The sequence below is a fragment of the Tyto alba genome, unplaced genomic scaffold (assembly GCF_018691265.1).
Source record: "Tyto alba isolate M040663 unplaced genomic scaffold, T.alba_DEE_v4.0 Super-Scaffold_22, whole genome shotgun sequence".
NCBI classification, from domain to species: Eukaryota; Metazoa; Chordata; class Aves; order Strigiformes; family Tytonidae; genus Tyto; species Tyto alba.
In genome coordinates this window covers 24,716,550-24,726,275 of record NW_024881296.1, presented here as the reverse complement: position 1 = coordinate 24,726,275, position 9,726 = coordinate 24,716,550, and positions in this window count along the sequence as shown.

Here is a 9,726-nt window from a genome sequence, read left to right as displayed (position 1 = left end):
GTAATTTATTACAAAGGAATAAATTTGTATTAATTTAAAAAGGAATAAATTTGTATTAAATTACAAAGGAATGCTAATTGTCACATTTTGATTACAAAGCTTGATTTGGATAAACTAACACATTGAATAACTTAAAATAGCTTTTCAGTAATTTCTTTGGTGAACTAGCTTTGACAACTGCATAATTGAGTAGGAAACATCCAAAAAGCTGATGCATAATTTGTTTTAACCAAGATGAGTTTCATAAATTTGCAGAGCCATTTTTTAGAAGATGCTGTTTTGTTTTGTTTTTTTTTTTTTTTTGGAGAAGCTTAAAAATACTGACACTAAATTCTGCTAAACAATGATATCTGCCATTGACATGATATTTTTGTAAGAAAATATCTCTGCTTATAAGGTTTTAGAGACTTCTCAGCCTCAGATCCCTTATAAGCCCAAAAATGATCCCAAAAATGATCACTCTTTCAAAACACATTCTTAGCTGAAATCTTTGAATCTGTGAGTACTGTTGCTGGATTTACATTTTCAAAAGTTATTTCACTGACAGAAATGGACAGAAAAACTTAATATGCAATTACTTAGATACAGGGGAGAATAATAAACTAGAACAATAAAGGAAATCTTAATATTCAGGTTATCAAAATAAACAGGGTAATAATAATGTTTAGTAAAATGGGGAGGAAGTCATAGTTCAGAATCAAGCAGGTAATATGTATTTTGGGTAACAGAAGAATAAGTCACAGCCTAATGGGAAAGGAAGAAAATGTTGATTCTTTACTATAAAACTTGGCATTTTGTCTTTGTTAAACAATGTGCTTATAGTTCCATAGCATAGCATTTCCTTTTACATATGTTTGAAAGCAGGACAGGATGGGGGATGAAGTTTCAGAAAATAGGCTGTGTAGTGCCAATTTTAAACAGAGGAAAAGGGGGGAAGCAGCTAATTATAATCTTTTCAGTAGAAGGAAACCACTTGGAAGAGTCTTGGCCCTTTGGGAGAGACTGGGAAGCGAAGTAGCTGTCAGGATGGCTTTACAGCCCAGTGGTCCCAGCAGACAAAGAGGATCTATCCAAGCAAGGAAAGGAGGTCACAGTTAAAGGCAAGTTAGCTAGGGTAGAGACACAGACTGATCCTAATCTCTTAGATATGTTAAACCTGTTTTAAGTAGCATTTACTATTGGTTTGTTTGGGGCTGGGAGTATTAAGAACATGTTTAGCCCACATCTTTTTAAACATGACCCGTTTTCCTCATCTGGGCAAAGTCACAATGGATATGTTTTTTTCTTTCAAAGGGAAACAAATGAACAAACAAACCCCTATGAGGCAAACTAGTAATTTATGTGGGAAACAGGTATGTTCTGACTGGATTTCAGTCAAGCTTGTTGGTAACGTATTTCAAAGATTAAATCTTTAAAAACATGGTCACAATGCTTGATCTGAGGGAGAAGTTCTGCTGGAGGCCAGGTGGGAGCACAGCTCAGAGACAGGAATTGGGCCTTGCCCCGGAATAGTTCGCACCTGGGAGGAAGTCTCCTGTTTGGGGCTTTGGAGAGAGCTTTATAGTGGCTACTGAACACCGCAACATAGGATGGTGAGCCTAATAACTTCATACTGGCAATCCACTACCCTTCTGCAGTGTCTTTCTTCTCAAGCTGCTAAGGTATTTTAGCTTACAACACTCAGCAAGGAAATTAATTAATTCATTCATTGTTTCCTACTAGTTAGCCCAGGTGCAGAGAAGCCACGCACAAGATTTTGTAACCTTTGCTCAGGTTGGTGATTGCTCACTCATGTGTCTTACCCATAGCAGTCACTGTGACTGCTCATGTGTTTTAAATGCTCATCAACATGAGTAAGGATGATACTACCCAGCCCAAATGCATGGTACACAAGGCTGTATGGGAAGTATGTGGAAGAGCTGGCAGTGGTTTCCTGATTTCAGCACGTCTGCTGATCAAATAGGCAAAAATTCAACAATATTAAAATATCAAGTCATCCACTGCAATAAAATCAAATTGCAAGAGGTAACACATGAATAAAAGAGCAGAAGAAAAGGACCCATGGACAAACATCTCCCAAAATTGTAGACTCTGTGTAGGGAATCAAAATTCAGTCTGCCAAGTCTTCTCTGTGACATTAATGGTTTTACTGGGTGGAGGAGCCGGTCCCACAAACCGTTCTGTGCTATCCAACAGCCAGTGCAAGGCTTTTGGGTGCGGCTATCAATGGATTGGAGGAAGAAAAGCCAGATGTCTGCTTGGATATAATGAGTTAAAATGTAGGTAGATAAAGTCTACCTCTGAACAAAAGTCCTTGGTTCTGACTTACGAAGGATCACTAACCGGGTCTATGAAGTAAATACAGCCTAATGCACAGTATGAATCATATAATATTTTATGATAATACTAGATTGATAGATTTCCCAAACAAAAAGTTTTTATACGACTTCATATTCCCAAGGACTGCAGAACTTTCAAGTGGGCAAAATATATTATAAAAATGACAGTATTTAAATTTGAAGTGCTAACAGATTGGGAGTGGTTTAGCCAAGGAGTTGTAGCTACTTCACAAAGTGCCCTGTATCAACTCCACCCTTCCAGCCATTTCTTTTGACTTGTGGCAGATAACTTGTCCCCACAAAAGATGATGCTTCTGGACTGGATCTGCTCCTCTCTTGCCACTGAAAATGCTAGAGCAGGTACCTGTGTGGGAGGCAGCAGCTTTTTATCCAGGGTCATCTCCGAGAGCAAGAATTACAGGAGGGCACAGTGAGCACAGCATGCGAGTTCCCATTTTCCCTGTTCTCAAGGGCAGAGGGTATTTCCAAGTTTATGGTAATGATTTCTTGAGGAGACTCTTAAAATTCAGATGCAGTTTTGTCCTATACGAGACTGAAACAAGGCAATATTATTTGTGAGATAAATGTTAATTGTTCATTAGAAAAACTTCCTGCCAAGTTCCAAACCCTTTTGGCTTTCCCTAAGCTGATGGAACTTGCACATTTAGATTTATAAAAGCAAACTTTTTGACTACAGGAAATTTTTGGTTTTGCACTTAAATAGGAGTTAAAGGCAAAATAAAACTTCTTACTTTTTCTCAGACTTCAGGAAACTGTAAACTGCTTTTTTTTTCCTTTTTCCTTGTCTCATTTTTCAGGTTTTTATAACAGTGTAAGTAGAGCTGAAATATTAACATTTTATTTATGTAGACTTTAGAGCCTGGTGAGCAAAGGAGTTCTTGAATTAACTCCATTCAGCAGTCCGCTGGCACTGACACTGCTCAAATACTCCTAAACCAAGCTCTGCTCAGGTTTATGCTCTTCACGTTGATTCCTGAAACTAGACATTATGTGGTTCCTTCTGTAGCCAGAGAGACATTGCACAGATTTATCTCGACACTGGGAACCCTCACATAGTTTTTGTCTCAACAAAGCTCAATTCACATAGAGAGGCGACACTGCACTGTGCAATTTTACAAACAGAAACAGGCTAATACATGTAAATGGTACATTTTCTTGGGCACAAGAACAGGATTTTAGAAGGACTGCACAAGGTCAAGGATAATGTACTACCTAATTCTAATATTTAATTATTAAAAATAATTACCATGTTCCTGACACACACCCCTTTACTGACCGCAGACAAGCTTTGGATCAGGCCTTACGTGAGCCACAAGTCAGAACTGTTGTTGGGCAGACAGATTAACCCCTTTTCGTTGATGGGAACACGGCTCAGTACAATGAGCAGGCAGTCGTTGCCTGCCAGCTGGCAGAGCTGCCTTTTTATTAAATTTAAATTGATTGCCCTTGAAAACCACCAGTTTTGCAGAAGGCTGCAGATTTAGGTTGTTTCTGTCCATGGACTCTTACATGGCAGTCTGGGAGGTATAGAGGGAAAAGTCCTGTATTTTCTGACTTCTTACAGTTCCTATAACAGCAAGTGGGAGCAGTGATCTCTTAAGTTCTAACATAGTTTCCCCTCATTGCTCTCCCAGTCAGCCCTCTCTGGGGGGAGAGCTGGCATGCCACAGCAACAGCAGTTCTGCCCAGACAACAGAAACTTCTGTGAGCAACAAGGTCATGGAAACTCGTAAGATCCAAACCCTTATTTACAGCACTGAAGCGTACAAGGTGCTGGCCACCACTACAATTACAGTGGTGTCTGTATGTCTGTCTTCCTGGAGCACAGGAGTACTGTTTACGGAGGGACAGCTAGTTGTTGCTTGCTCTATGCTGGGCTGTCTCTATTTCTTTGTTTTTTTCAATAGCTTATTTTTGAAAGTACAGTATTGCAAAATAATCTATTTTACAGAATGTCATGGAGAGCTATTGTATAAGTATACACAGCTACCCATACTTACTCTGGTCAAAAGTTCATATGCACTTTCAAAACTCTGTAGCATGTTAATGTTTCTTACACGTTTTGTTCAAATAATTTAGTTTTAAGAGGGATGCACCATTCTGTGATCGCAGAAAGATTACTGAATCAATCCTTAATGTAACTGCATTGATTTTGATGGTGTTACAACAAAGTTATATTTGATTTCAAGTCTTCAAAACCAAAAACTGAATGTCTCCCCATCAGGGCTTTAGAATGGCAAAGAAGGGAAAAAATCCTCATGATTTTTGTCCAGTCACTGCTGCCTTTACAACTTTGTTTCACTGCAGTTTGAATTACCTTTCTATTGAAGGTAGCATACATAATTATCATTTGTTGAGCTAGATGCTAACAGCACCTATCTGGTCTCACACATATAACAGAGCTGTGCTTTTAAGTCTTAACAAATCGTTATTTAATCCCAACCTTACAATTAAACCCAAGCTGTGTGCTCTGTGTTGCTGACCCCACTGACTTCCTGCTTTAGAAAGGTCCCTGATCTGTGCCAGCAAGCTTGTTGTCAAGGCCACTTCCACTCCAGCCAATATCATCCCTGTCACCTGAAGGCTCAAACCCAGAAAATACTCAGTGATTCATCACTGCAGCCTGTAGAGGCTGAATTACCCACTCAGGGATTCCTAAGTCATGAGTTTGTTGCCATTTCATCACATGCTTTGCTCTGGATAGTAGGCAACTTCCTTCTCTCAGCTCTTTAATTCTGATGGGCCAGCAGGCATTTAATTGACTCTCTGCTACTCATTATTTACATATCCTCCCCAGATATGGGTGCATCATATGCATGTGTGTGCACGCACGTGTGTGTTTTAGTGACTTGCTGGCCAAATTTCTTCATGGAGTGAATCACACTCTTCTGCCAAATCACTCCTCCACCACTGTCAGCCAACAGAGCCTACTCGCACTGTTCAGACACAACAGCCACAAATAAGGACAGTGTGATAAGAAAGTCGGGAGGAGCTTGAAAAACATAGTGACTGGAATGTGTTTCTGAGAGGCAATCTATACTGGAGCGATGCAAATGTGCAGGTCTGGTGTCCCTGTGGTTTCTAGTGCTGATCTTCATCTGCAAAACAGTGTCAGCTGTCCCTTATTTTTTATCTAAGATCCTTGTACTCTCATCCCTACAGAGAGAACTGCTGAAGAAAATGACCCAGTAAACATGAGTAAACTCAGAATGACTCCACATAAATGGCCTATGTGGAATATCCGACTACTTTTTCCAACATAATATAAACTCTCCAAATACACCCAAAGTTACATTTTCAAATAAGATCAGCTTATATGGAGGCATTAAATTAAACAGTTTTCAGAAGAATTTTGCACTCAGCACATAGAAATCTTAGAAAAGCCAGCTCTTGATAGCTGCTATGGTGCTTGGCACAAATACTTTGGAGGAAGCGGCAATCATTATACACAATAGGAATTTATATACTTTAGATTATAATTAGATTTACATCAGGAGGAATAGATTTAACACAGCTTCTTGAGCAAGTGTCAACATCTTTTTTTCCCTAAAGCATACAGCAACTATCAAGGTTGCATCCAGCAGAGGCAGTGAGAACATAAACCAACACAGCCAAATCTTGAATTTTACCCTAATGACCTACACGCCTTTAACCAGCCTTCACCACTGTATCTCTATGCATCTGTTTCAGATTGGTTTTATGCATAATTACCAACTAATTTTCAAAAAGACATTTAAAGAGCTTCACAATTACGTTTGCATACTTAAGTATCTCAGAATCACCCTGACTAGCAAATTACATAATTAGATCCAGACAGGGGTAAAAATCAGGATGTTTGATAAAATATTTCTTTTTCACAAGCCAGTGAAGGAAATCCAGTGTCAGACACATCCTGAGAAGATGGATGGTATCCTGCAATTAAAGGGCCTCTATTCTACAAAAAAGGCATTTCCCTTTCCTACCTTTCTCACTCATCAGAACTGTATTGCTTACTTGGGGAAAAGAATTGAGAGATGGGGTTATTGTTTGAACAATATCATGCTAAATTTAGATTAATCTTCTTGTCTGCCTGAGGGTGATATGCCAGAGGGGTCAGGAACTGTTATCACCACATCGTTACACAGATGGCTTCAGTCTGAGGCAACTTTTATTTTGCCATCCTCTGGAACAGCGGAGGACATTCCCTTGCACTGTGTGTACTGGACCAGCTCACTCTTTCCCCAAACCAAATCAGGCAGAAGTAAGGGCTGCTGCTCTGAAATAGCTCCTTTTGTTTCTTTACGAAAGTTGTGAAACCACATCATGCTAGATTCAAGAGCAATCCTCTTTGCTGTCCCCCTAATGCTTCTAACACAAATTATTAAAAAACACACACATGAACATTAACATGCATCATCTCATACAGCTTTGATTTGCTGTACTCTTCTGCTCTGTATCCCAAGCTGCTCACTGGATATTGAATTCCCCGAAAACTAGTTCCTAAATCCAAATTTTTATCTTGCCGCAATGCATCATAACTAGGAGTATCAGCCTCTTGCATGCTACACAGAATACCGTCAGGCCACATGAGCAAATATCAGCAGATCAGTGTATTTTAAGCAGACCAGCATCCTAAAAATGTGTTATTAATATTATATTTTGTGTTATTTGTGAAAGAAGTGCCATATCTTTTCTGAAATAATCCTTGTCACAACTGTCATTGCGCACTATATCTGCTAGAGTTTGCCTGTAATTACTAAATTCACTTTTAGAAGCAGATGATTATGATTATTGATATATTAAGCAATTGAAACACAGACCTTAAGAATCAGATTTCCTTTTCAGCAGAAGAACTCAGCATGTTTTTTGTTTGAAAGAAGGCACAGAAGTACTCAAGATACCAGAATAATGGTATCCTAAGTCCTAAGAAGAATAGTACCCTATATAATAGGAGGCATTTTCAGTTCTTTTCAAAATTGTAAGCCTATGCTGCTGCTGGCGTGAATTTCTTTGAATTAATGTATACTGGTTATCACATTTTGTGTTTGAAACAACATAATTTTCCTCAATTTGACTTTGTATCTTCTAGCTGCATTCTCAGGTTTCCTCAGATTTTATACTCTGTTATGCACTTAAAAAGTTTTGGAGAGCCATTGTCCTGTCATTATGTAGAGTGCAGATTATAGTGAAAACACTACAGATAGACCTATACAAGGTCTGAAAAAAATCAGTTGCACAGAGGGCCAGCTGGAAAGAAGCAGCTGAGTTATGGGAAAACCAGATGTATTTGATCTTGAAATGGATGGTCAAGGGAGACAGGAATTTTCATCTTGGATGCAAGGAAACAAAAGTAATTTTGGATAGCAGCATATATTGTCTGAACACTGGAGTTCCTTTAAATAGATACTGAAAGTATCAGTATATCAGGTAATAGATATTGACACATTTAAACACATCCTAAGAATGGTAACAGTTCCCTGGTTTTACTTAATCAATATGTTTCATATTTTATTTGATTTAGATGTCCAGCAATTAATGTTTTAAATCAGACGCACACATCTGGATCTGACTAGTTTCAGACGAACATTTTCCATTTTCATCACATTTGTCACTTTTGGGAAAGATCAGCTTTCTGGGACTTCAGACCATTTGTTCCAGGGTCATCTTTTACTGACATTTGGTCTATTTAGACAGAGGCTTGGCACAAATATTGCAAAAGGCATAAATATAGCATGACACCCTCCATGACTGTCAGTACAGTGACAGAACTGGACGCTTCTGCTAAACAAAGACAGGAAACAGTCCAAAGTATCTTGGAAGAAAAAGGCAGGAGGACAAAGAAGTAACCTTTTAGTCACCTCATACCGTCAGAGCCAAGAATACTAGCAAACTAGCTTTATTTAATTCAAGCATCATACTATTCTCAGACAAGTTCACTAGATTTAAGTAAGTCACACGTTAAAAATACAAAGCCATTAAGTTTTAAAATTTTATCTGCACATCAAATGACACTGTGAGAAAATTATTTCCAGTATTGCCATCCACCACATTTTAAGGTCTGTTGCTCTTTCCATGAGCAACTCCCTCAGTGAGATGATGGATTTCAGTTGTACGAGCTCCAATCTGGACTGAAATCTGGCATCAAACCATCTGGACTCATAACATTAATAATACTGATCAAAAGCATGCAATGCTTTCAGAAGATCTATTTTCATCTATTGAGTTATCACTGTAAGACATGTTCCTCTCCCTGTCCTGTTATAAGGAGTGGCCAAGAAGAGCGCCCAGAACTTGGAAGCAAAGTGGATCTTGGTGGCTTGTGAGTTCCCCTGCCCTCAGACCTCTCCAGACGATGGAAGTTGGAGGAGGGCCGCAGCGTGCTCCCCCACCAGCACACAAATCCTCTCTCTCCCTCCCCCTGCTCCAGATACGAGCACCTCAGGCAGCCCCGGGGAGGGCTGTCACGGCACAGCCCGGCACGCCCGCGGTTGTCCTCTCCTGACCAGCCATGCCAGCCTTGGGGCCACGCTCCTCCGTGCAGCACAAAGCAGCTGCAGTGCAGGAGAGGATCTGGCTCTGCAATTAATGGCAGGAGCACACACTGAACTCCTTCTCAGAGCACCAGGCACAGACAGACGAGGTTGTGTTCACTCGCACACAAGCGAGTATTTATTTGGTCCTCTGCAGACCGTCTCTCTCGCAGGCGCCCGCCTCTCAGCTTCCCGTCTGCTCAAGCAGGAGAGAAAACACAGGAGCAGAAGCCAAGGGCTCCTGAGTTTCAGTTCGACTGCTGGGATTGACTCATTGTTTGGCCTTGCTAATCATTTAACCTCTCTGCCTTTAGTTCCCTCACTGAAAAAGGACAAAGAAGCTGGATTTGACTGGGCAAGACAGCTCTCCCCAGAAAACAAACAGGGGGGCTGTTTTGGAGAGCAGAATCAGCTCTCTCCCCAGGGCAGCTGGGCCTCGACAGAGACAGAGCAAAGTGCAAGGGGAGAGCCAGACTGTGACCTATAGTATATCACTACTAATCTTTAACCTCTGAAAATTATTTTCCTGACCTCCAGTAGCTCAGCTCCCTGTAGCTGGTATAATGCAGACACAGCGCTATTCTCTCTCTCCCCGCTGTAACAAAGGAAATCACGGCTTACCTTACACCAACAGTGTGATCCCCCAAGTTTGGAGGGGGTGGATGGTTGCCATGTGTCCCCTGGAGAAAGGTCACAGAAAAGGCTGCAGGTAGGACCAACAGGCTAAACTTTGTACACTGAGAAGTGTGTGGAGGAAGGGAACTGCTCTGCCTCAGAAAATACCCAAATGACCTTGCAGACACCCACCAACAAAACTACAGTATGAGAGTGCTGCCCAAATGGCCAAACCAATATAG